This window comes from Netta rufina, assembly GCF_964035555.1.
Source record: "Netta rufina genome assembly, chromosome: 1".
Taxonomy (NCBI): domain Eukaryota; kingdom Metazoa; phylum Chordata; class Aves; order Anseriformes; family Anatidae; genus Netta; species Netta rufina.
The window spans coordinates 134,782,807-134,810,017 of NC_140123.1; positions in this window are offsets into that span (position 1 = coordinate 134,782,807).

Consider the following 27,211-nt stretch of genomic DNA (forward strand, 5'->3'; position numbering starts at 1 on the left):
TAATAAATTTAATTTAATAAGTAGGCAGACAAATCAGTCTCTTTGTACTTAAAATAACCTAAATCCTCCTCTTCCAAATATCCCTTAGCTGCTTACTATGGAGAGTTTGTACCTTAAGAGAATGTGTATTGTGTTTCCAGTGATATCTTTGATATATTCTTGTGGTTAGCATCTGTGCTTACTTTTTGAGCCAATTTATCTAGAACTGATCTAGAGCCAATTATCTAGAAACACAATGAATCTTTTGAATGTGCATTTAGCATTGAGAAGTATTTCACATTTATTCATATACACTCCAATTATTATTTGAGAAATGATTAGAGGTGCCATGCATTAGTTTATTGTTCAATGACTCAACAACTACTCTTTACTCATCTGAAATTGTGACATGCTATGGCACATGTCTATCTGCTCTAGAAGCTGTCAGATCTCTTTTAAGGAGGATGTGTATTATTTTTTTGAAACTTGCAATGCATTAGATATTATGTCTCCACTGATAGCTTTATTTATGTATTCATTCCAAGGCTTCAAATCCATGAGTAACATCCCCCTGATACTGCATAGTACTATCAAATATAGATAAAGTACCTCTCAGTCTACATTTTCTGATAGTTCTCCAATACATCTTTCCAAATTCTTTTTGAACTAGTAAGTGTCAAGTACAAGATGGAAGATGAAGCTTCTCTGTGTCTATCTCTGAGTACAATTTCCTAGAGCAATCACTTATCAAAAGCCTTTCCCTATTTTTCATTTACTTACATTTGCTTTTTCTATTAAGGATAAACAGTCCCATTTTAAAGAGATATCCAGTGCAATGCATTGCAGAACATACTTTGCTGGAAGACCTGCAGTCCTGAATCTGGTGTCTGACTCTTCTACTGACCTCCTTTGTCTGTTGGGATTTTTTCCTTTTTTGTGTCTCACTGGGTCACTTTCTCCTTCCACCTTCTCTCCAGGATCTCACTTCAGACCGTACATTAAAACAGACTCTTAATCTGTGCGTGCGTGGTAATCAAAAATAGGTTCTCAGGAAATGATGAGCACAAAAGGCCTAAAACATGCTTTACATGCACTGAAACGTAGGATACAACAAAATACTATGCAACACCAACATATAAAATCTACCCTGACACTACTTAGAGTTCATGTAATTATTTCTGATGGTAATGTTCCGTCCTCACCCCCTCACATGACCCTGTGGCACACAGAGATGGATGACATGATTTTACTTCCCAAAACAATAGAATTTGACTTGTATTAATAATTTTTGCTTGTCCTTTAGAAAATCTGGACACTATTCACTTCTGTTAGTTCCTTCTGTGTTTTGTTGTTAAAAGATTTCTACATGGCAGAAGTCAGACTGTTACTTTTCAGACTTCTATTACAAAGTCCTCTTCCATTTCATGGAAACACTCTTGATCATTTTAATAGGCCAAACTACAGTAAAATGTATGATTTGTTCTACCCCAGATGCTTTACATTATCATGTGGCTTCCAGGAGCAACAGCTTGGGAAGTGTCAGAGCTGAGTAAGAACATGCTAAAACAAAGGGATAAAAATAAAGTATGAGGGAGATAACACAAGTACAGGAAAAAAATAGAAAAAGAAAATATTTGTCTTTTTTATGATCACAAAGAAATAAAAGGCAGAGTACTACAATCATGACTACAACACCCACTCATTTCAACATTGCTTCATTCATAACCACAAGTCAACCATATTACACACAGTTTTAAGGTGTAAAAGCTGCCTATTTAGAAATATCAGCTAAAGTACCAGTCCAAAGGTGCATCTGCTGCAAGGAATGAGTGTTTTGTGATGTGCGAAGCACCCATACTTGTAACTAAACACACAGTAGCAACTAAGCTGTGCTCAGGCAGGACAGACTGCTACAGGAAGCTGTAGAGAAAGTGTTCAGAATGACTTTGAACCTGAATCTGGATGGTCGAGTAGTTTTTCTCAAACAGTGCCATCGTTAATGATTCTCATCTGAAATAATTTCCCTAGTTAATGCCTTCTTAATCAAAATCAAAATCAACACAATGGAAGAACTCTGCTTCTTGAAATGTGGTCAGTAAAACTAGAAGAACACTTTTACTTCACTTCTCCCTGGGCTGAGGAACATGGCTGAGGTCATGAAGGAGGTTCTTCCATCCCTGTTAATCCTGGGCCACGCTTTACATGTTTTGGTGGTGGTTTTACTTGGGTGGGTGGCCAAACTCCACCACAACCACTCTCTCGCTCCCCCTCCTCAAAGAGGAAGGGGGAGAAAATATGATGAAAAGGACTCAAGGGTTGAGATAAGGATGGGGAGATTGCTCAACAGTTGTAGTGATGGGCAAAACAGACTCAGCATAGGTAGACATGAAGATTTATTGCATATTACTGTCAAGTTAGAGAAGTGAGAAAAAACACACACACAAACAAACAAACAAACAAACAAACAAAAAAAACACAAAAACACCTTTCCCCCATCCACCCTCTTCCACCTCCTCTCCCCGAGCGATGCAGTGGAATGAGGGAATGGGGGTTATGGTCAGTCTATAGCCCTTCATCTCCGCCGCTCCTTCTTGGTCACTCTCATCACCTGTGCTGTGGAGTCCCTTATGGGATGCAGTCCTTCCTGAACTGATCCTGCGTGGGCTGCCCACAGGCAGCAGCTCTTCAAGAGCTGCTCCAGATATGGGTCTGTACCACAGAGTCCATCCCTCAGGAGCAAACTGCTCTAACCTGGGTCCCCCACGGCCAGCAGCTCCTGCCAGGTCACCTGTTCCTGCGTGGTCTCCTCCACGGGCTGCAGCTCTGGCACGGGGCCTGCTCTGGTGGGGGTCCTCTGCAGGCCGCAGCCTCCATCAATGCAGGTCCACCTGCTCCACTGGGGCTCCTCCACAGGCTGCAGCATGGAACCCTGCTCCACCGTGGTACTCCATGGGCTGCAGGGGGACAGCCTTCTTCACCATGGTCCTCACCACAGACAGCAGGGTACTTCTGCTCCGGTGCCTGGAGCACCTTTCCCCCTCCTTCTTCATTGACCTTGGTGCCTGCAAGGCTGTTCCACACTCCTCTCACTCTCCCAGCTGCTGTATAGCAGCATTTTTGTTTGTTCATTTGTTTGTTTGTTTGCTTTTTTGTCATATTAATTAATTGATTAATTAACTAATTTATTAATTTATTTATTTTCCCCTATCTTAAATATGCTCTCACAGAGGTGCAAACAACATCACTTATTGGCTCAGCTCTGGTCAGTTGCAGGGCCCTTACCTAACATTGGGCAGCTTCTAGATTCTTCTCACAGAAACCACCCCTATGGCCCCCTGCTACCAAAATATTGCCACGTAAACCCACTACAGTTTCCTAGGGGACTGCAATCAATACACCTTCCTCAGTATTGTTCAAGGGAAGAACTCTTGACTGACCTCTTTACTTTTATTCTTGGACTGCCCAAAGGCATACTTGCCACAGTAGATACTTTGGTTTCTCTTCCTTTGTGTCTCAGATCTTCTCTAGGTAAAGCTGATGTGACAATCTCAATATTTACTAGGAATTCATTATATTCACAGACAAATGTTTTCCTGGAGTACTTGCCTTCAAAAGGTATTCCAAGATTTTTCAGAAAACTGGATTTCCAAGATTCATAGTCATAGATAAAGGGAAAAATAACCTTTGAGTTGAAGATTTATAATTCAGTCTTTTCTTTGCACACTCTGTAATCTCTTTGAAGTTGACAACACTGCTCATGTGATTTCCTTCCTTCCTCACTAGCTTTATTACAAGCTACCTTACTACCTAATTCAAGGTGAAAAATGTTACTGTACACCTATGTTAAGAAAAAGACCAAGTTTATGTTGTATTTAATTTACTCCTCATTCAACATTAACTGCATAATTCAGCTCAGCATTTTCTGGAATCTCAGCCCTCAGATTCTCTTCCACCTCTCCCACGTGTCTTCCCCTCCCCACAGTGGGCAAGGCGGCCCAAGAAATTTTAAGTTTCAGTGTGTTTAATTTTGTCCAATACCACACAAGAAGGATGGGCAAGTCTTGCTATATCCATAGTCACATTCAAATTGTGTATCACTTATGAAAGATGCCACAGAATCATTTGTTGAATGGTGCTGGTGGGTGGTAAAGACATTTATACCTCTCTCTGGGACAAAGCTCAGAATTACTTTGTTAGCCTTAGAGATCACGGCAGTTAAGTTTGGGCAATATTATTTCTAGATTAGCTACTGACTTCTGCTCCAGAATCAGGGGAATATTAGCTTTCCATGACTGCTTTACATGGAGTGTGTCATTCAGTACTTCGCAGAAAGTAATATTAATTAACTAATATCAATTCAGAAGGGAAAACCAATAAAATAACTTGAAAGCTTTCGGTATTTATAGCCACATTATGAGATTTCCAAAGGAATTAAAAGCCGCACAAATGGTAATAGTCACAAAGACACAATTCATATCCCTATGCTCAGAGTAACTGGTTCTTTCTCTCAGAACTTCATCTTGAATGACAAACAGAAACACCAGTTTTCTTTAGTTACTGTTGTACACGTTATTTGCAGAAAATGAGTGAAAGGAAGGCTCAAAGCCTGTAAAGAGAGGAAAAAGAGAGGCAATATTAGCTGACATGACAGAAGAGAACAGGTTGTGCACTGAAATGAACGATCTGAAAGGCAGAGGGAGTCCTTAAGATGTTGACGGTTAGGCATCACAGTTTGACAGCTTCTGCTAAAAACCTTTTCCTTTATTACTTTTTGGACTCCTTTCCCTCTTTCCAGAGAAGGAAAAATGAAACTGAGGTCCCTTGGGCCTGACCTTCTGTTGTTTGTGAGGGAGGGCAAAATATGAGCCTAACTGGAGCACCTGCAGACTCCTCTTCAAGACAGTTCTTATCAGTGCCGGATCAGGAAGCTGGATGGTTTCGCATATTGGCTGTAGGATAATGGCTTGGTTCACTGGCCCAAAGCCATGCTGGCACAACATAAAGAATACAGCTTCATACAGTTAGATACAGATTAATTTTAAGCTTTTCTAGTCATTTTTCTAATTATTTAGAACTTAGTGTTTTATTTTGCAATTCCTATTTGATAGTACTGGATCTGAATTTTAGAGATGTTCTAGGGAAAAAAAAAAAAAGGAGTGTCTCGGTGGCTACACACCTGCGTGAGTGTTGTGTGTTGGAGTTCAGTTCACTAGAGGGAGCCATTGCCATTTCATTCCTGTTAGAAGCTCCTTCACCAAAACTAAAGAACCAGAGGAGGAAAAAAAAAGAAAAAAGAAAAAAGAAGTACAAAATAGTAACTTTCTATTGATGTCACATCAGTGAATAATTTTCTTCTGTATGACTTAGACATGTTTCCCATTTCTGACAGACAGATAGGGTAAAAGGCAGAAGGAGAGAATACTGGATACAAGAGTCATAATGTGAGAGCAAGTACCTCACCTCACTCCCATTCGAGAGTCTACTCTTTCATTATCTTTCCATCCAATTTTCCATTTTTATATGCAACATATTCAAGATTCTTCCTATAAAGGCACATTACAACCTTATCTAGAAAACCTCTCCTACAATGTATCCCAAAGGTTGGGATAGAGCAGCTGAAACACATGACAATTTAGTGACTTGCTTAAGTCAGACAAAAAGTTAGAAGAGATTCAGGAACTGAATTAAATTCCCAAGATCCAGTTTATCACCCTAGCCAGAAGTTATCTTTGTATCACGGCTCTTTTCTGACGTTTCAGGGACCACGGCTGGTGTCAGGATTAGGATCGATCATATGGGAGTTTCACTTTCACTGCCAAAATACTTCACAGATACTGAAGGACATATTTGGTTCTCAAGCACAACTTGGAGAAGAGGTCCTGAGTGGGAGGGAGACAACATGAAGACCAAGATCTGAAAGGATGAAGGGGAATAGAGGCAGAGACAAAGAAGAAAGAAGGCAAAATAAGCTAGGCACAAGGGCTGATGAGAAGAAAGCTTGTTGTACTAGGAGAATAAGAAGCAATAACATATCCTAGTGTAATGGTGAGGTACCAGGCAACTAGTCTGGATTCAGAGAAATATGAATAAAAGTCTGTCAGTCCAGGAGCACAGAAGAGCTTCCATGAGTTTGCCTGCTTGGACATATATAAGAAAAAATCTGCCAGCAAAGCCTCTTTCCATTCCTTATCTGCAATGGTTACACTTCCTAAGCTTTCCCTTTGTTTTGTTTTTGTCTCAGAAAACAAGCTAATAAAGAAAAGAAAAGAAAAGAAAAGAAAAGAAAAGAAAAGAAAAGAAAAGAAAAGAAAAGAAAAGAAAAGAAAAGAAAAGAAAAGAAAAGAAAAGAAAAGAAAAGAAAAGAAAAGAAAAGAAAAGAAAAGAAAAGAAAAAAAGAGAGAGAGAGAGATTGAAACAAACAAACAAAACAAATGCAGAGCAGTCACAAAATCACCTTCGAATTCACTAGGTGGCAACAGGGAGTAAGAAATCAGCACTGGAGTCTTCAACCAGAACATGTGGTTGGATCTTCACAGCTCTACCACCTCTTCATCCCCACCAAACAAACTCAAGTTCTGTTTAATCAAATGACCACCTTCTAAACACTAAATAAAATACACTCCCTGCAGATGTATAAATATTGTCTCAGTTGGTAAGTGCTCATGCTGACTATCACCACATTTATCTGGTTTCACTCACAGCCACCTTTGTGTGACTTTGATGTGGCATTGAGGCTACCAGCTTTGACATAAGCCTTGAATCTGTAACTCTCTTTGCCTCCTGAAAGCAGAGCAATTACTTTCCAATCAAGCAGCTTAGGAGTGGGGAGGAAAAAAAAATCATTCATTTTCTTGAAGTATAAATCAATCACATATGTTGAAATGTTCCCAGTTTACTGAATATGGGTTTCCAAGAGAGGCATGGGCTTTCTCCTCCCTTGTTCTCCTAGGGTAATAGCAGCTTTAAGTAAGTAAACAAAGTGGTACATGATTAAAGTGTGTATTTCTCTTTCACTTAAAATATACAGTTTTCATTCTCTATGTAAACCTCTAAACCGAACCATTTAAGAAGAACTAAAAAACAAAAATAATAATACCAGCATGGCATCTTTCAAATGTAATGCTTTTTCATTGTCCCTGTAAACAGAGGCAGTTCTACTGAAGCATCAAAGCCCTGAGGGCATTGAGAGGCCTTAATATCCCTTGCAAGCCTTACCTGGCTCCCCCCCCCTTCTCCTGAAACCTGCTGCTGATGGCAATTTGTTCTAAGGACTGGGTCTCACAAGGACTTTGTAGCCTTCTCTCCAGCTGTCCCCCTTATGTGGGTTTGAACTGGGAAAGTATGTCAATTTCCCAGGGAAGGGCTGGGGCACTTCTGGGCTCAGTGCCAAGCATGGCATGTGGCTGATCTTTGGATGTCACAACAGGGCCACTGGTGCCTAGGAATAAGTGCCTGCACTATCTTGAAAGATGCAGCAGTGTGAGTTAGAGGCTGTGAGCTCCTGGTTCCCCCTGTTTCCAACGTGGCTGAAGTTACTACGTCCTACAGAGGCAAGCTGTCACCTCTCAGCTGAACAGGTTGGGAGCATCTCAGAGCTCCTCCGGGCTTCTAGCAGTATGCCAGCCATGCATCCAAGGCAGAAAGATTTCTGTTACAAAACCTTCCCTGTCAGCCTCTTGCCTACTCATCTCACAGCTGATGAGGGATGGAAGAAGAGACGTGTTCAGTTCCATTGTCATCCCCTTAATTCCTGTGCCATCCTCCTGCATGCCTGTCAATTTACTCTGTGCATTGACTCTGCAGCTATAAAATGGGAACAGCACTTCTCAGCTTCATACATCTGTGATACAAACCCACACTGTCTATGGGACTTGCAGGTAATATCCTCTGTGTACTGTGTAGCTGGGTACATCAGCAACCAAGTTCATATGGTGAGTGATAATGAAAACTGTATACCAAAATGTTTGTTTTTTTTTTTTTTCAGATGCAGTTCTACAACCAACATTTATTTTGCCAATCATTACCTAACCCCACTGTAAAATGTCAGCTTCCCTTACCATGAACTTGGTAAGGGCACTGCAATTTAAAAGTGCAAATTCAGTACAGGTTGGTGTCTCATGCTAGATTAAATCTAAGCCGGAGAAAGATGGTTTAATTCTAAATGGGATAGTAAGAGTACTCTTTTTCTGTATTTCTTCTCTATCTTCACTTGATAAATATTTAGTACTCCCTATCTCAAATTGCCAGTGCTATTAATGTTATGGACATCCTACTCAAGGTGCTTATGATGTTGATAAACATTGTATTGGTTTCACTCCCAGCTCTCTCTCTGACCTGATGACTGTGTGCTGCATTTCTCACTTCAACCATGAGTAAGCACAATGATATTTTCTTTCTGCAGGGTATCTTGAAAGATATCCAGAGAAGCTAAATCCATCAGCCTTGGAAAAAATTGCACGTTGATTTCAGTGGACATAAATCATATAAAATGTTGTACAAGTAAAATAATAGTTACTAATTGATATTCTGCTGTATTACTAATACAGTACTATGTCAGGGCTTATGTTTAATGAAAGACTTAATCACTTAAGTGCAGTGATTAAGCAATGCAATAACCATCCTGGTTGTTAGGGTCTTCTGATTATATTTTTTTATTGCCCTGCTTCCTAGTTCTCAACTAGGCATACATTATCTGAAGACAATTCCCCTTCTAAGCTTTTATTCCACATCTCTTAATTGTCTGAAACTCTTTAAGGAACACTAAGAAGCTTGAAGTGCTTAATTTTCTGCAAGTGCAACAATAACAAGCAGACCTTTCATCAGCTGTGACCACATAGTCACTGTATATTTCTTGAAGTATGCACCTGCAGGTGCATAAGACACCACCAAGGGGAAAATGGCAATTTAGGAACACCTGTTCTCAGAATCTCTGTGCCATAATTCATCTCCTTCTGTTATGCTTTTATTCCAGCAATAACAGCAATTGTAAGTACTGCCTTCCAAGTTAGATCAATGCCATCTGCAGGGTTTATTCAGAAAGACAGGAGAAATGGGCTCTCAGGAAGAGGCAGATTAATGAGGTCAAGACTGAAATCAGGGGATGTATCAATAAAAATATTTCCCCTGAGCACAGACAATGGATAATGAACATGATGTGTTTCTCTCTATGCATGGTGTAAAACCATCCTGTGCTATTCTGAGTAACTCATAAGCTTTAGCTGGAGGGAAGGAATTTTTGTGTGAAAAGTGACCACCTTGTCTTCCTCTAGGCTGTAATGGAGTTAGACTGCATGAAAGGAGAGGCGTGTTGCCTGCACAGTTTCTCCACAGACCATACTATCATGGAGAAGAAGGAGCCTGGGTCAAAATGTTCATAAATCAGTATATAAAAGAAAGTTTAATTCCAAGGGATCATTTGGAAAGCAAATTTCACTTTGACATCCAGAGCTCTTCTGACAATGTCACCAAGGGGACAACAGTATTTCAGAAAATGGTATTCAGTTTGGTAACACCTAGACTCTGCTTGTCTATTCTTCCTTACCTATTCTTACTGCAAACTTTTCAGGGTGGAGGTTGGTATTCTGTTTGCATAGATTCTGGTGCAGTGAAGACAGCATCCCTCATGGAATTTCTATGTCCAGCTGAAATATAATAAAAAGATAAATACAAATTGCAGCAACTTAAAATATAAACAATGGAGTGCGTGCATTTTTTTATTCAATGTGCTTCAACCCCCCCCCCCCCCCATGTTATTTGACTATTTGTATTGTATAATATGCCTATTCATAAACATTATGTCACTTCAGGAAGACTTTTTATCCTAAAATGCAAAGCTTGTCTAGCTCAATATCCAAAATCAACTGGTAGTAAAACAGACTAAAAATTCTTTGGCTAGTATAAATAAGCCTCATTTGTGATTTATTTTTACTCCTTTGACTCATGCTACAAAAACAAGAATTGTATTTCATTAAATTTCTGTATATAAAGATTTAGAAGCCCAAGTTTCAATGACTTTAGATCTCAGCTGAAGAGCTGGAAGATTGAAAGGAGCTGCAAAGACAAGCAGGAGAACTGTTCTTGCAGGTCAAGCTGAAGTATAAGAACAAATAAGTGCATGCACCTGGTCACACACAAATGCACTCTTAAACTAGGACTGACCAACAGTTCTCTTCAAGTTATTGTAATCTTGACCATTTTCAAGAACTTCAAACTAGCTTGTCAAGCAAGTTGGCTAGTGACCTGTTTCATCTGGATGAGAAAGTGCTGTATAAAGGTGAGAGACCGCTATCACTAAGGCCTGGGTCATCAGTGCTCAAGTTCTCTCCTTTCCATCATCTGGTATTTTGGTGCAATGTGGGGAGGGGAGAATATGAAAAGCTAATGTGAACGCCAACTTTGCTCATAAATATTTCAGTGAATAAAAAAAGAATGTTTAAAAGAATCAGTGTAGTTAATATGACCTATAAAAACAAGTATATATGTTTCCTTAGAGATAGTTTTATATTTAGCTGAGGCCTTTCACAATGCTGGTAAGATGCATTACAGTCTACTTGTTATGGTGCATTTTTTTTCAAATAATTATAAATTCAAATATTTTTAAAGACATATGATTTTTTTTCATTTTAGAAGACTTCAGATTAAGACTTTATTGCTTCAATAAAAAAAAAAAACAACTATTTTGGAAAAAAAAAAGGGGGATTTTCCTGGGATGTATTAACCTATACTGTCATTGCAGTGTAAATTCCAACACGCAATGCTTCATTAGTTTGATATCCCCAGATGCCTCTAAGACAGAAGAGTATCAAAAAAGGGATGTTTCTAAGCGGGCTGTTGGGGAAGTTAGGCAAATTAAGCTATACATAAAGACTAGACTTCAGAAGAGATCCTGATGACTTGTGGATCTCTGTGGGTTCATTTCAAAAGGCAATGGATTGAAGGGCTACAAGCCAGAACCCTATTTTGGAAATCTCATTTCTTAAGCATTCCCCAAGAGTTATAAAAGGAAGGAAGATGGAGAGAAGGAAGGAAAAAAAAAAAAAAAAAAAAGATAAATACATGTAGGCTAAGAAAAAGTGTGTTTATGGGTAATATAATGCAACTCATTAGAGTACTATTGCCTGTCACTGTCTCCACGTTTAATAGTGGTCATCATTAATTATAGTACTCATTATTCCATGAAATTATTTAGACATTGGAATAACTACTGCACATTGTTTTAGTAATTATTTTGAGTATGTTAACACATCTTAATGTCTCTAAGCATCTTTGTCTGAGGAATAAGGGGAAGCTTTGCTTAAAGTGCAGATGATGCAACAGAGCCCTCTGTTAGATCACAGAATCATCTAGGTTAGAAGAGACCTCCAAGATCACCTAGTCCAACCTCTGACCTAACGCTAAGAAGTCCTTCATTAAACCATATCACTAAGCTGTACATCTAAACATCTTTTAAAGACCTCCAGGTACGGTGACTCAACCACTTCTCTGGACAGCCCATGCCAATGCCTAATTTTTTTGCCTAGATTTTTCTTTCTTTCTATTTCAAAAAAATGTCTGACTGAAGTTAAGTGCAATTTAGTTGTTGGTAAGATTAAATGGGGAAAAATGGCTTGGATCTATAGTAATAATAAGTAGCACTCATAAGTACTTAATCATCATTAGCAAATTCTATAAAAACTATGTAGTATTATTTCTCAACCATTAATAATGGACTTTATTATTACAAATTAATCAGAACATTATATAAAGCCATGTCCTGGTTTCAGTTAGAACAGAATTTTCTTCCTAGTAGCTGGTGGAATGCTGTGTTTTGGCTTAGGATGAGAAGAGTGCTGATAACACCCCGATGTTTTAATTGTTGCAGAGCAGTGCTTATACCAAGCCAAGGACATCTCAGCCTTTTGCTCTGTCCTGCCAACAGGCGGGCTGGGGGTGCAGTAAGAGCTGGGAGGGGACAGACCCAGGACAGGTGACCCAAACTAGCCAAAGGGGTATTCCATACCATCTGACGTCATGTGTTGGGAATTGACATAATTGTTCGATCTAAGCTTGCTTTAAGCAACCAGGGGTATGCCTTAGAAATCTCAGGGCCTGCTGTAGCTGAGCAAACCAAGCTGCCAGAGTAACTGTGAGAAGCTCCCACTGCAATGACTCCCACATCACCCAATTAAGGAACTCAGATAATATTGTTATCAGCAGCTGGCCTCAAGGACTAGGTCTACGTGGCCGTTAAGCACAAAGGGGGTTGTTTTCCTAACTTCTAATCAAAAGGGGGGTTCTTTTCTTGCAGGTGGTGTTATTTTCTTAACAGTTTGTCTGAGTGCTTTTGACCAATAATCTTGTGTGAAACACTGTCCACCCCTGTAAAATTCACTGTAAAAGTTGGGCTATTCGGGCAATAAAATGGTGAAGCATGATCTGACTCTGCTGGTGTCTGTCGTGCTTTCGTCCGTGCTTCGCAACAAATGGCGCCCGAACAGGCTGAGACCTGAACTGGACCTGAACAGGACATCGCAGCGGGACAGACATCGCACCGGAGCAGGACATCGCAGCACCGGAGCAGACATCGCAGCCGAGCACGGACATCGCAGCGGCGCCGGGGCGAACATCGCAGCGCAGCGGGACACCAGCGCAGCGGGACACCAGCGGCGCCGGCACATCCGAACGCAGGTAGAGCAGGAGACCAGCGGCGTTGGGACCAGCGGCGCCGGGCGCCGGGACATCGGCGCGGCGCCGGGACCAGTGCCGCCGGGGACCAGCGGCGCCGCGACATCACAGCGCCGAGACTGAGACATCGGAGCGGCGCGGGACATCGGAGTGGACATCGGAGCGGACATCGCACCGGCGCTGCACCTGACCAGACACCGAGCCGCAAACACTGTACAAAGGACTCACGGTAAGACACGGGGAAAGGAAACCGTGGGGAGCGTGGGAAAAGATCCGCGGGGAAGCGCGGGAAACGGAACCGCGCAGGGACGCGGGAAAAGGAGCCGCGGAAAACGCGGGACATTGAAATAATCGCGGTGCGATGCGGGACATCCGAGATGGAGTTGCTACGGGAGACCAGAGGCGTCAGTGGACAACGGTAGTCGACTCTCACCGTGTGGCGAGTCGGCACAGAGCAGAGGGACGGACATCAGGACCCTGCAGCCTGTCTGACGTAACCATGGAGGCAGCAGCGGCTGTGCAGCTTCTCTCTAGCATTCCTTTTATAAGAGGTTTATCTTGCAATGCAAAATAGACTATTCGTTCCCAGATCGGTGTTATAACTATGTTTCTGGATAAGATTCCGTGGGGTTGCCACATTCTACAGACTATTAATGACGATTTAGCTCTATTGCAGGGCAGGAGTGCAGAGACGCAGATTACACTGCCAAATGACCACCGGCAGGCTGTTTCACAAACAGCTTCTAAGGTTGCAGCCGGCACTGCCTGCAGCCGTATAGCAGACGTTACACTCTCTTTCCTACCTAGTAATCATGTGTCTCATCCATTTGTGGTGAATGGTCAGTGGCAAAAAGAAAAGGGGGAGAGTAAGGGGCGACAAAGACAGAAACGGTACCAGGAGGATGCCACTGACACTAACAGCACGGGTAATAGGAGTAGTATAAGTGACACAGGTGTGGGGCGGTGGCAGGCGCTGCCGCGCTGCGGGGCACTCTGCCTGCTGCTCGCCCTCGCCGGCCTGTGCACTGCTGCCGACAGTGTTAGAGCAAAATGTGAAGACTGCTCAGATGGCAGTGATGAGAGTGCTTGTGTGAAGAAGACGTGTGCTGAATCTGACTTTGTGTGCAACAGTGGTCAGTGTGTGCCAAACAGACGGCAGTGTGATGGGGATCTGGACTGTGAAGATGGGTCTGACGAAAGTGCTGAGCTGTGTCATATGAGAGCATGCCGGGTAAATGAGATCAGCTGTGGTCCTCAGTCAACCCAGTGTATCCCAGTGTCCTGGAAATGTGATGGTGAAAAAGACTGTGACAGAGATCCTGATCGCAAGGATGGAAGTGATGAAATTAACTGCCCTTCTCAGACCTGCAGGCCAGACCAGTTTAGATGTGAAGATGGGAACTGTGTCCATGGGAGTAGGCAGTGCAGTGGTGTGAGAGACTGTCTGGATGGCACTGATGAAGCAAACTGTAACAATGTTATTCAGTGCTCTGGACCTGGCAAATTCAAGTGCAGAAGTGGAGAATGCATAGATATCAATAAAGTGTGTAACCAGCAGAGAGACTGCAAGGACTGGGGTGATGAGCCCCTGAAGGAATGCATCATAAATGAGTGTGACTGTCCAGCTGGGTTTGAGTTTGTAGACAAGAGAAACTGTGGAGACATTGATGAATGCCAAAACCCTGGTAGCTGTAGTCAAATCTGTATCAACCTGAAAGGTGGCTACAAATGTGAATGTAGCCGTGGCTATCAGATGGATCCTGCTACAGGAACTTGGAAAGGGCCATACGGGTACAGAAATACAAATAACACCTGTGATTACAATGACACTGCTAAGCAGGGTTTAGGGGTTTATGGCACGGAGACAAGGGGTAACAGCTACAGTGTTTGGAACAATTGTACAGCTTTGGCCTTACCTCCTGATGTTTCTCTGATTTGTGGGGATAGGGCCTGGCAAGGTATCCCTGCAAATGCTATCAGATGTCCATGTTACTTAGATAAACTCATTGTATTTGCTCCTAGCTTGTTACAGTTGCGTGAGATCACCAGACATAAATGGGCATTGCTTGCACCGGATTGCAATGATAGTGTTGAATTGTGTGGGGTTGCAGCTAGAGCGGCATTGGCAATTTTAGTGCCTGGAGTGGCATCTGCAGCCGCACGTAACAACTGCTTGGCTGTGGGGATCGGCTGTGGTGTGGACGCCCCTAGGTGCACCCTGAGCGTTTTGTTCGGAGGGGACTCCACTCTCAGCTGCTCACCGCAGGAGCAGACAAAGATCTCCTGAAGCTGCAGACAAACAGTATGTTTTCAGCTGCTGGAGGGATACTAACTGGAGTGTTAATAATTGTGTGTGTTATTCTTAAATGTCCAGGTATTTTGTGTTGAAAGTATTTATGTAAGGGTAAGGTTTTAAAACAAAGTGTTGCAAGTCATTTCACGAGGAACACAATGAGAGACAATACTTGTTTGTTTGCTTATCATTCTAAATTATGTTCTTGTGGTATGATTGAGAGTGAGATGTGCCAGAGGCCTCTGGGTGTGCAATTGTGCTCTGTATGTGTGATTGTACTGTGTGAATGAGAGCGCGCTTTTGCCATAGTGCAGGTTATTGCCATAGTGCAGGTTTGCCACAGTGCAGGTTATTGCCTTAGTGCAGGTTTGCCACAGTGCAAGTTATTGCCTTAGTGCAGGTTATTGCCATAGTGCAGGATTCCGGAATATGGCCCTAGTACAGGTTATCGTTGCCATAGTGCAGGATTCCGGAATATAACCATAGTACAGGTTATTGTTGCCATAGTGCAGGATTCCGGAATATAGCCTTAGTACAGGTTATTGTTGCCACAGTGCAGGATCCCGGGATATAACCATAGGGCAGGCTAAAAGCATAGGAAATTGGTGCCAGCAAAAATCAGAAGAAATGGATTTATTACAGTGCTGTTAGAAAAATGGGGAGTCAATTTTAAGCGACTAGCAGGGCTAGTTGTGATCGGTTGAGCAAAATCGAGTTTCACTAGTACGGAGTCATTGTTTGAAGTAGCCACTTGGAGAAATTTAAGGGAATGTACTGTTTAGACCTTTTCAACTCACAAATTCATTACTTTCCTGAAAGAGCACATGAGAAAGAGTCAATATGGTATCAATCCTTTCAATCAATGGTTCACTGATTTGTTTGAAACAATGCATAGATGGTTACTGGGATTAGTCAAAGGGGGATTAAGGATTCTGTTCATTGTGGTGTCAATCATCATTACACATAGTATTATGTTAAATGTGGTTAAAGGGTTACTTGCAAAATGTTATAGGGATTTTGAAGTGGTGCCGGGAACAGGTACCCAGTGGATCACTGCAAAGTGGACTGAAGCAGTTTTAGAATCTGCACACGCTGAAGATGACCATGAAGAGGTTCCTGATAATCATTCTGACAATGACGTGGGCTGTGACACCCTTTGATCACCATCAAGTGATTAGGTTTAAGTGTGTTACTATTAGATTGTGTTACCATTAAGTGCTTACAGTAATTGTAGTGTTATTAGGATTAAGTTATATAGTTGTGTTATGTTATGTATTTGACATCTGCTGTAAAACCAAGTACTGCTTGTACAAAAAGAAAATGGGGGAATTGTTGGGAATTGGCATAATTGTTCGATCTAAGCTTGCTTTAAGCAACCAGGGGTATGCCTTAGAAATCTCAGGGCCTGCTGTAGCTGAGCAAACCAAGCTGCCAGAGTAACTGTGAGAAGCTCCCACTGCAATGACTCCCACATCACCCAATTAAGGAACTCAGATAATATTGTTATCAGCAGCTGGCCTCAAGGACTAGGTCTACGTGGCCGTTAAGCACAAAGGGGGTTGTTTTCCTAACTTCTAATCAAAAGGGGGGTTCTTTTCTTGCAGGTGGTGTTATTTTCTTAACAGTTTGTCTGAGTGCTTTTGACCAATAATCTTGTGTGAAACACTGTCCACCCCTGTAAAATTCACTGTAAAAGTTGGGCTATTCGGGCAATAAAATGGTGAAGCATGATCTGACTCTGCTGGTGTCTGTCGTGCTTTCGTCCGTGCTTCGCAACAGTCATGCTAAACAATATATAGGGGTGGCTAGCTGGGGGAAGGGGGCCGGACTGCTCGGGGTTAGGCTGGGCATCGGTCAGCGGGTGGTGAGCAATTGCATTTTCTTTATCCTGTTTGCCAGCATTACTACACTTTGTAACTCATTCCCTCCCGTCACCATCACAGAATGCTGCCACCATGTCTGCGTAAGGCGTAGACCAGTGCTCTCAGCCCATATCATTCTCTCTGGATCTTTCATCAGAAAGCATCTTTCTGATTATCCACTTTACAACTGACTATCTAAAATGAACTAAAGGCTGTCTCAAATTAGAGGACATGGAGAGAAACAGGGGCATTGTGCCCCAGGAGGTCCTGCCACAGCTCTTTGGACACAGCTGAGCCTCAGGCTTGCAGTGCCAGCAGGCAGAGAGGTGCTGAGATATGGTGAAGCAGAGAGGAGAGGGTGGCCATGAGGCACCAAGGAGCCACCTCTGAAATGTGGCAGGAGGGGGCAGGCAGTGTCTCTGGATGGTGTACAACACCTGGGAATACTATACAGAGAATAAAATTTCAAATAATTTTTACATTCTTTTGTTTCTATTTTGATACTGATTGTGGTTTCAGGCAAACATGATATAATTACAAACTCTTGTCCTTGGCTATGAATGCATTCACAACTCAGTGCTTTTTTTTTTTTTTTTTTTGGGGGGGGTGGTGGTTAGTTCTAATTGCTGTTGCAGCTTTCTTTCTTTCTTCTTTTTTTTTTTTTTTCTTTCCAAAAAAAAAAAAAAGCCCTTTCTCCTTTTTCTCTCCCACCATCAGACCGACTTGCTTATAATTTTGAAATGTGACCAACAGAAGCACTGCTTGTATGCGGCACGGACTGGCACAGGTGGCATTCCCAGAGCCTGGCTGAAGGCTCAGCATTGCTTCAGTGTCACCCTGACAGCAGAAAGCAACACAGAGGGAACCTCAGTGCCAGACAGTGCTCACAGATGTGCAGCTTAGGAGGCATTTGCTGCTTCTCTGTTTTCTTCTTGTTGCTTAAAAGGAGCAGGTCCCCATGTTTGGGATGTGTAAGGTACTCTGACAAAATATAGAAAAACTTGATTTGGTATGTGCTGGCTGTCTCTTCACATTGGTCATGGAGCACTTTCTCTCTTTGTTTCTGGCATAACAGACCTTTTAGCTTGGGTCTAATGCTTATGATTTCAAACATATCCACTACCATTTTTTTTCCCCTCAAGTCTCTTCATCAACTTCTGTTCTGTTCCTTTTTGTCCTATTCAAGAGTCCTTTTTAAAGAATTACTAGTGGCACTAAGGAATGCAAGGCACATCTGGCATGTGTGGTTTACATGTATTTGCTTTTTCACTCTTTCCTCAAGGAAAGGTTTGTGCATGCAGAGTAACGCTTCATCTCAGGAAGCCTTTGTTTGCACTTTTTTCTATATGGCATTTTACATATTATATATATGCTGTGTTCTTGGATGTTTCGTTTTCTGGCAGTCATTAGTTTTCACAGAAGTTCCTTACGCATGCTGAGAAATCTGTCTCCTTCACATGTGCTGTATAATGTCTTTCGTCAAACCTTTTTTGGAGGAAACACAGATTTGCCATCCCCTTCCCTGTGTCTTTTCCTCTCATTGTTTGCAGAACATTTAAGGAGCCTACTGTCTATTAAGAAGGATTACTGCATGGAGGATTGTACAGATGTAACACTTGGTATAAACTTGGGTAGCTCCATTGGGTTTGGCTTACTGTATTAGCTCTATAATCATATTTATGACACTGAATTTATGATGTTATCCTTCTAGACGATAGCTATCTGTTGTTACTCTGTAACACAGCTGGAATGGTGGCAGTGACTTTTTATAAAAATAGTTAGATAATATTATTTAAAATGTATTTTTGCTGCTCTGATTAGTGAGGTACTTCAGTATTTAATGTAGAAAGCCATACATGATAATGTTAAACCTGTATTAAACATGCTGTACAAATTCCAGCATGTCAGTGTGAGTACATGTATCACTAGAGGTGGTTTTTAGTAGAAAAATTGCTTTGACTAAGCAGGATTGTGTCTGTGTAACACAGCTGCAGATGCCTGAGATGCTGGATGGTTCTTATTAAATATCATCTGTGTTGTATCCCATACATCCTCTGCATTTTGTAGAACTGACTCTAAAGAGAAAACTTTAGGCCTATATGATTATAAATCCACTTGCAGAAAGCTTGGTGGAATAAAGATCTATAATAAGCAATCGTCTTTGGGATGTGCAATTCTTTGTTAACAGAAGAATTGCTATATGAAGTTAAGCAAGGATACAAATTAAGCTTTCCTGAAGGAAATCTCTGAGTATGAGTTTGGAGCTTTTTGTTTGGTTGGTTGGTTTAGTTTGGTTGTGTATCTGCCTAAGTCTTGCCACTACCAGACAGGATACTTGAAAAGCAGTGCTACTGATAGGAAGTCATTGGGTTGGGTAAGTGCTGAACTAAACATAATCCTTTTTTAAGCTTGAAGACTAGATGAATTAAGCTTGCTCAAATCTTTCTCTCCAAGTTACCAGTGTGACTGATGTGTGATCTGTACGTATAAATGCTCAGATTCCCCTGTTTTAATGCTCTATTATTCATCAAATGAGATGTATTGACTGGCAGCATAATGTGCTTTTACACTGCTGCAGCTGTGTAATGAAACATGGCAGCTTAAGTGGTTTAAGTTACCTCATTTTCCTCCACAATGGCTGGGAGACCACAACACCCATCTCTCATGGCTCAGTTGACAAGCTGGAAGCTGGTAAATCCCAGCAATTTACTGATTACCTGTGATTATTTCTATCCAGTCACCAATGATACATTCATTGTGCTAGTTACTGTGAAAGAAGACATTGGGTTAAATTTCATGCCCAGTTTTAAAAGTATGAGGCTAGAGGAGCACATGGTTCCTTAATGTTTACAATGACCTGGGATGCCGAACTTCCAGAATTATGTCTGCTGAAATAGAATAATTCCACCAAACAGGAATGGCCTCTTGAAGCTGTGATTTGCTCTTGAGTATTTAGCAACAAAGATAGGGGAAAATGTCTTGAAAATGTAAAAGGCAAAAGACAGCAATGAACAATTCTGGTCTGCCTGGTAGAACAAGAATTACAGCTAGATTGAAAAAGGTGAAAAAGCTCATATGCATTTGACAAAGTCTATTTAATACATTTCCATCCTCATTTTCAAGGTTTGTGGATCAGAATACACTCTAGCAGACACTGTATGTGGATGTTTGCTATTAATCCCCAACCCAGCATAGAAAAAGAGGTTCAGATATCACAGAATCAGAGAACTGTAGGGGTTGGAAGGGACTTCAAGAGATCATCGGGTCCAACCCCCCTGCCAAAGCAAGTTCCCTAGAGCAGGTTGCCCAGGTAGGTGTCCAGATGGGCCTTGAATATCTCCAAAGGAGACTCCACAACCTCCCTGGGCAGCCTGTTCCAATGCTCCATCACCCTCACTGTGAAGAAGTTCTTTTGCGTGTTGGTGTGGAGGCACTTCCTGTGCTCCATTTTTTTGACCATTGCCCCTTGTCCTATCCCCATAAACCACTGAAAAGAGGTTGGCCAAATCCCTCTGTCTCCTGCACTTAAGATATTTGTAAACATTGATAAGATCCCCTCTCAGTCTTCTCTTCTCCAGGCTGAACAGACACAGGTCTCTCAGCCTTTCCTCATAGTGGAGGTGCTCCAGGCCCCATATCATCTTTGTGGCCCTCCACTGGACTCTTTCCAGGAGATCCCTGTCTTTCTTGTACTGGGGAGCCCAGAACTGGACACAGTACTCCAGGTGAGGCCTGACCAGGGCAGAGTAGAGGGGGAGGATCACCTCCCTTGACCTGCTGGCCACCCTCCTTTTAATGCACACCAGGATCCCATTGGCCTTCTTGGCCACAGGGGCACAGTGCTGGCTCATGGTCAACCTGTTGTCCACCAGGACCCCCAGGTCCTTCTCCTCAGAGCTCCTCTCCAGCAGGTCGTCCCCCAGCCTGTACTGATACGTCTGGTTGTTCCTTCCCAGGTGCAGGACTCTATACTCGCTCTTATTAAACCTCATTTGGTTTCTTCCTGCCCATCTCTCCAGCCTGTCCAGGTCTTGCTGAATGCACAGCCTTCTGGCATGTCAGCCACTCCTCCCAGCTTTGTGTCATCGGCGTACTTGCTGAGGGCAGACACTATTCCCTCATCAAGGTGGCCGATGAAGATGTTGAACAAGACCCCTGGGGAACACCGCCAGTCACAGGCCTCCAGCTGGACTCTGCTCCACTGATCACCACCCTCTGAGCTTGGCCAGTCAGCCGATTCCCAACCCACGTTACTGTCCACTCCTCTATCCCACACTTCCTCAGCTTTGCTATTAGGATGTTGTGGGAGTATCAACTTCAGTACCAAAAGCCTTGCTAAAGTCAAGGTAGATGACATCCACTGCTCTCTCCCCATCTACCCAGCTGGTGATGCCATCATAGAAGGCAACGAGGTTGGTCAAACGCAATTTTCCCTTGGTGAATCTATGCTCTCAATATCATCTGCTTTAGTTTTATCACAAAGGAGGTCTAAAGATGAATAATGGTGTTTTTGTCTGCAAATGAAGTTTTACACACTTTGTTCATGGTTCTGGGATCCAGGCAGTCTGCTTGGTCTCTGGTCTAGATTACAGCAGTTTCAGTCTACATAGTTCCACATGGGCATCTTCTAATCTGATGCGGTTGCTGATTATCATAATTGCAATATACTTAGGAATAGAACTCACATCATGCTTGGCTTATAGCCTTCCTGACATAGCTTTTCTTAAAAATTTGAATGAGTTTTAGAGCAAGCCATTTTCTCACTGCCTATTGTTTACATTGCTGATGGACACCCCTTAGTACAGCATACAGTATCTTCATTTGGTGCTATTTTTCCACGTTTCTTTCTTTGTCTCCCTTCTTGCTATAGATTCTCTCTCATCACATATTTACACACATTGACCAGGTCCCCCTAGCTTTCTCTTCTCTAGGCTAAACAACTGCAGCACTCAGGAAGCCTCCTATGCCAGGTTCTCCAATCCTTTATCCCTCTTAGTGGCCCTTCCCTGGACTCATGTCTGTTGCTACATCTCTCTCCTGTACTGGGGAGCTCAGAACTGAGCCCAGTGATGCTGACGTCTCGCCAGTGCTGAGCAGAGAGGAAGGATCACCTCCCTTGACCTGCTGTCAATAATCTGTCAATGATCTTAATGCAGCCCATGCTGTTGCTGGCCACCTTTGCCACCAGGGCACGTCCTGCCTGGGTTAGTTTTTTGTCCATCAGGGCCACAGCTCCTCTTCTGTAGTGCTACTTCCCAGCCTGTTGGTATCCTGTGTACTGGTGTATAAGGTTATTCCTTCCCAGGTGCAGGACTTTGCACTTTCCTTTGTTCAACCTCATGAGATTCCTGTTGGTCCATTTCTTGTCCAGCTCCCTGTGAAAGGCAGCACAGCCCTGGTGTGTCAGCAGCTCCTCCCAGTTTTGTATTATCTGCAGATGTGCTGACGGTGTGCTCTGCCCCATCACCTGGGTCATTAATGAAGATATTAGATAGCATTGGCCCATGTCTCCTCTCATGGGGTTCACCATTACTGACTGGCCTCCAAATGGACTTAATGCTGCCAGTCACAATGCTCCACTTGTCCAGATTCCAGTGCCCCTTACTGTCCACTTACCCAGTCTGCACTTCATCAGCTGGTCTATGAGGACGTGCATATTGTTATATGCATAGATTAAACATTGAGCTCTAGAATTTGAGCTCGTGGTATGTGGCAATAACGAAAACAGCTTGCTCAAGTACCAAGCCCTGTCATGCTACAAAATGGTGTGTACGCAGAAAAAAAAATAGCTGGGTCTCAGCCCCTGATCAGGAATATCTATGTAGGCTGTGTTCATGTAAAGTTCATTCTTGCAAGCCAGATGTATTTAAATTATTTTGATAGCTTGTACATATGACAAGCTGTTCATTGAGGGCTTTCTTTCCAGAGGTTTTGTGTACACACTTGGAAACTGAAAGTGAGCTTGAGGGTTGTATTCTCTGCCTACCCAGAGCTGACTAGTGAATTGTATTACTCTGAAGCCTAATTCTTCTTTTAAAAACTAAAATAGCCAGTACATATATATAATAGAGAGTAATCTTTTCCCCAAAACATATATAGCCCGAATAGATAGGAAAACCAAAAGCTGTGAGAGGAACAACTTTATTCCTATTTTATAAGTGGGCAGCTGAAAAACAGAAATTGAGTGGGTTGTTTTCAGAAGGAGTCCCTAACCCCACATAATCTTTTGGATCCTCAACCCACATCCTAGCCACCAAATAACTCTTCTTTGAGGGAGTAATTAGCAACTGAGAGCTGAAACAAGTGGACTGCAGCTGTGTGCAGACTGGAGATGACGACAAGATAGGCAATTAGAAATGAAGTTTAGAAAGCAGGTTATAACAAAATATTGCTTACTGAATCCCACTTAGAGCACCTTGAAAGGAGAAAGAGAAGGTTTAAGTAGCTTTATATAAGAAAAGCAAGCTTCTGCCTACCAAGTTAAGTAAAAAAACTTAGCTCAGTCTATTAGGTATTGGATTAGGAGCCATGAGAGTAGAGACCTGGGTTTTCTTTACTACTGTAATACAAGTCCTTGTAGTTTACATGCCTCTGTTTTCACATGTACATATCAGTTTAAAGCAAGCAATGCTTGCTTTTTTCAGATAACCTTTTTTTTTTTTTTTTTTTTTTTTAATAAAATTGGAATTTAACTTCTCCTCTCTTTAAGGACTGTGGGTTTATCCCTGTTGATGGCAAAGGAACTCACACCAGCATAGCTGAAATTCTAATACTGCTTTATCTATTGCATCGCTCCTCCAGCAACTATTTACACTGAATCCTGCCTGCGATCAATTATTAACTTATATTTGCCAGTAAAATCAGCTGAAACTTCAGATCATCAGAAGCGCATGAATCAGGAGAAGTTTCTTAATTTTTTTTAGTATTGTTTCTTGAGTGGCTGCTTCACTTTTCAACATCAGAAATTACCCTGGGATGGATTTTTGCAAATGTTTTGTAGTATAAAATTGGCATTTCTTCAGCCTTCAGTCACTGACCAAAGCTATTTACAGCCAAGCATATCTAACATACAAGCATATCTAACAGTCTTAAAGGAACTGTAGAAAAACTGTAAAGTACCTCAGTTTATATTAAATTGAAACTATAAACAGTGTGTTAAACTAGAAACCATACAAACACAGTTTGGGTCAAGTGTTTCTCTAAAGGCAACTGTGATTCACAGTACTTGACTGCATCGTGACACTTCTTCCCAAATGAAAGATTTCCCCAAATGCAAATTTTCCACAAATTTCTTGGTCTAGTCATATTCCAGATGTATTTGTGCATCGTGATACATTTGGGACATTCCTTTAAAGGGGCTTTGAGAAGTTACTGTACATGTATATCATGTTATTAGACCATGAGAATGAGCTCTTTAAATGAGCAGTCTTCTGATGCTGCTGTTCATTGGCTTACAGATTATTCAGTACAGGACTGGCAGCATTCCTGCTTGACAAGTTCTTACAGCTTTCATTCAAGTCAAGAGCTGAACAAGAAGTCAGTACTCAGAAGAACAGTTTGTATAATATACAAAGAGGAACAGACCTGAAACTGGATCATTCAAACTTTATCAGTAGGAACATATACGTAGATTTTATAGAGAACTACAGGTAGCCAGGCATATGAGCACTGTATGGAACAAATTCTGACTAGCAGCAGATGGACATTCAGTGTCCTCCTTGTAGCTTACTCCATCTCCCTGCATAGTCTGCAATGGAACCACAGGTATGAAGACCAGGGACCTGGATACCAGAATTGTTTCACAAAACACATTTACTGTTCTTGGGAAGCAACAGAATGGGGCATTTCTGTGATATTGTCTGAAGAATGAAGATCCAGACTAGGCAACATATAATTAATTTATACACTTTTTTCTATGGGGTAGTTCTGTTCTAGCACTTATTTGGCTCTAATCTTCAAACAGCATCTATCAGAATTGAGCTTAAAGTATTTTGGCTACAACCTGTAGACTGCAGACACAGCAGCGTATATTTTTTTTTCCTCCTGGGAACAATTAATAAACTGGTGGAGTCACAATTCAGTGAGTAAAGGAAATCCTCATGGAAGGCTTTTTCAATGTACAATTATGATATTATGATATAATTCATCATACAATTCTGATATAATTAATCATTTTGTTAGAAAACTTTTACATGGATGTGAGCGCAGTGGAATTTGGCACACTACTCAGCACAGGAGCCTGGTTGTGTTGTACTTAACATTCATTTAAAACCACAGCCACTGCGCTGAAGTTCAGCCGAGTGTCAAAGGTACTCAAGTGGTTCCATGAAGGGACATTTCAGGACTCTAGACTTAGAGGGGTGTTCCAAGCACTAATAGAATCTATGTGAGTAAAGAGCCTACACTCCAGCCCTTATACAGAGATCCCTCCTAAACCTCAAATATTAATTAAGTTCCATCCCATTAAAATTCACTCTTGGAGTAAAGTTTTTAATTTAATTTAAATTAAAAGTACTCCATCATACAAATACTCTGGGCCATCCTGAGGACAAAGGTGGGAGATTACACTCACCATGTGGGAAGGGCTGCTTCCTTTCACCAGCCATCACATTCACTGATGTCGTGCCAACACAGTGAAGTTACTTTTGCAGCTCCATCCTCTGTCACCTTTGCTTAGCTCTTCATCAAAAACCGTATCACTTGGTCATAGATATAACACAATTATCCAGCTGATGACATTTTATCTTCCCTTTCTTCTACATCAGTGACTCCTCATTGTAACTGCTGCTTAGAACAAGCTCCTCAACCAACAGCGGATTCACTGAAGCAGAAAACTATTATTATCACCATTTGTAAATGCAGAAGTGTGGGACTGACCTATATGGACCTGCCTGGCATGAACGATCCCTCACAAGGGGCAGTTCTGAAAAGGCTGCAGCAAACAAAGGGTGCTTGCTTTTTATTAGGGACATCTCTACCATCACGTAAGCCCAGGAATTTCTTAAACAGAAGTACTTCTTAGTGGTTCTCAGCACTAACAGATTAAAGTTCAAGCAGATATCTGTAGATGATAAGACGTTTCCTCAGCAAAGAAAACACTAACTTCTGTGTAACAAAGGGGCCTTCCATTTTAATCCCTGGCTCCTCCAAGCTGCAGATGTTCCACTGTTCTGAGATTGTCTGGGGTTTGCTGCAACAATAACGTCTTGTACATGATTTCTGGGGGGACCAGTTCTGTTAGTAAAAAATTCATCTCAATGGAGCCATGCCAATTTATATTTGACAATGGTGTGGCCCTGATTTCCTGTGTAGAAAGCTGCTTTCCCAGTCCTGATGTTTCTACTGCTTCATCTTCCAGGTTTGCACAGAATTAATTGCCACCAGATGATAAAATAAGTTCAACGATCTCATCTTTATAACTGAACCTCTCTATTTCCATATGGACACATGAAAGATGTTTGATTTAAGGAGATCAATGGCTCAGTGAGTCATATTGCTCAGATCTTTGCACAGATGGGGACCCCCACTCAGCACATAAGACTTCCTGTGCAGAGTGAATGTAGGATGGGGCTTATCTCCATCACTTTGGTCCCTTTTTAACATTGCAAGGCTCATCCTGAGATCCATAAATGCTAAGGGACTTTATTAGGAAAAGAGCAAGAGAGCCCCTGAAAATGAATCCTGAGTCTATGTTGCTAGTTGTGTAGATTTCAAGATCTGAAGTGTATGTCCCTTGTGGCAACAACAAAGGACAGAAATACTTCTCCAGGAAGCCAAAGACATATCAAAGAAATTACAGAACTGCACAAGGGTACCAAACATCCATGTGGCCTTTGTGCAGCAGAGCTTGAGATATTAATCTCTTACTCTCAAAATATTCTGGGATGACTTTGAGAGAGAAATGTCATAAAAAATATTTCACCTCCTGCTTCAGTGAGGAGTTTTTTGCTTTGGGTAGATGGAAAATTTCACCTTTTTACCAACAGCGCTATGATATAAATAGAGTGTGCTAGTGACTGAAAGTTATATAGCAATAAATGAAAGTTTCCATTGCCAGGATTTCCAGATACGGCCTGTAACAATGTTAACAGTAGCCCCCAGAACAACCACATCTGAAGTCCGTGGTGGCAGCTTATTAACCTCGGAGAACTGATGTTTGGGTTTCAGCATGACTCTCAAATGGACAAATGTCCTTCTCAGACCAGCAGCACTACAGCTGCTCTCCTTGCAGTTAGCCTCTGCAGGCCCAGTGATGCTCAAGACTGGGCAGCAGAGGTGGTTATGGATCTGCCAGATGGTCTGGAGGGGTTGGGCAGAAGGAGAAACTCTTCCATTATACCGCATTCCAACCTTTCCTCACTTTCAAGACTTTTTTTGTTGTATCTCTGTACTTCCCCATTTTTTATGTATTGGC